This window comes from Phoenix dactylifera, unplaced genomic scaffold, assembly GCF_009389715.1.
Source record: "Phoenix dactylifera cultivar Barhee BC4 unplaced genomic scaffold, palm_55x_up_171113_PBpolish2nd_filt_p 000332F, whole genome shotgun sequence".
Taxonomy (NCBI): Eukaryota; Viridiplantae; Streptophyta; class Magnoliopsida; order Arecales; family Arecaceae; genus Phoenix; species Phoenix dactylifera.
Window position 1 is genome coordinate 512,099 of NW_024067795.1, and position 1,387 is coordinate 513,485.

The 1,387-nt window shown below is 36.0% G+C and overlaps 1 non-coding gene across 1 annotated transcript; it reads right to left on the minus strand.

Moving 5' to 3' along the window:
- Positions 1-347: 347 nt before the first annotated feature.
- On the minus strand, positions 348-454 carry LOC120105645. Its single transcript, XR_005507994.1, has one exon. It is a non-coding gene; the product is annotated as a small nucleolar RNA R71 (small nucleolar RNA).
- Between the last annotated feature and the right edge of the window lie 933 nt (positions 455-1,387).

Below are 1,387 nucleotides of genomic sequence, written 5' to 3' on the forward strand. Positions count from 1 at the left end.
TTCGTGATTATCTACAACCCACTAGGACCAGTACCCCATCCTGTATGGTTATTCCTACTGCTGCAGGAGCTTTTGACATGAAACTAGGAATAATCCAATTACTTCCAAAGTTTCACGGACTTGATTGTGAAAGTCCCTATTTGCATCTGAAAGAATTTGATGAAGTATGTTCAACACTTCATTTCAATGATGTCACTGAAGAGGTAGTTAAGCTTAAGTTATTTCCTTTTTCTTTAAAGGAAAAAGCTAAGTCATGGTTACACTCCTTAAGGCCTAGGACCATAGCTACCTGGCAAGAAATGACAAGAGAATTTTTAAAGAAATTCTTCCCAACACATAAAACAAACACACTTAGAAGAAATATCATGAACTTTGCACAAAAAGATGGAGAAACATTTTTTCAGTGTTGGAAAAGATTTAAGGACCTTCTCCTTGCTTGCCCACATCATAGATATGAAATTTGGAGGGTCATTAGTTTCTTTTATGATGGTTTGTCCTCCAATATGAGACAATTTGTAGAAATGATGTGTAATGGTGAATTCATGAGTAAGGAACCAAATGAAGCTTGGGATTATTTTGATCTTTTAGCAGAAAATGCACAAGCTTGGGATACAACAGATAAAAATGAAAAATCAAAAATAGCACCTAATGCAAAAGGAGGAATATATCTTATTAAAGATGATAATGATGTCAATGTAAAAATTGCTAATCTGACCAGGAAGGTTGAAGCCATGGAATTAAGCAAAGCCAATATAGGAAAAGCACAAACTATTGTTGAAAGTATATGTGGAATTTGTGAGAGTAATGCACATGTAACCAAGGATTGTCCTACAATCCCTGCTTTTCAAGAAGTGTTGCATGATCAAGCAAATTTCACCAATACTTATAAAAGACCATTTCCAGAAACATATAATCCTAGTTGGCGAAACCATCCTAACTTTAGCTGGAGACATGGACCCACTGCCAATGAATCTCAAGGAAATTCTGTTCCTACTCCTTATGTGCCACCACATAGGAAATCCCTTGAAGATACTTTGCAAACCTTCATGCAAGGGCAGACTCAAATAAATCAGAATACAATGCAATCACTCCAAGAACTTAAAAATTCTGTAGGTAGAATTGAGGCTCAACTTAATGTTAGGGAAAGAGGGACATTTCCAGCCCAACCTCAATCTAACCCAAAGGGTCAACATGAGGTCCATGAAGCAAGTTCATCCCAACCTAAATTTGAGCAAGTAAAGTCTGTCACAACCCTTCGGAGTGGAAAAATAATTAACAAAGAAATTCCAACAAAAGATGACAAACCTAAAAAATCTATTGAAAAGAATGATGAAGATGATAATGAACAAAATGATCCAATACTGCATCACAAGATAGTTGCTCCATT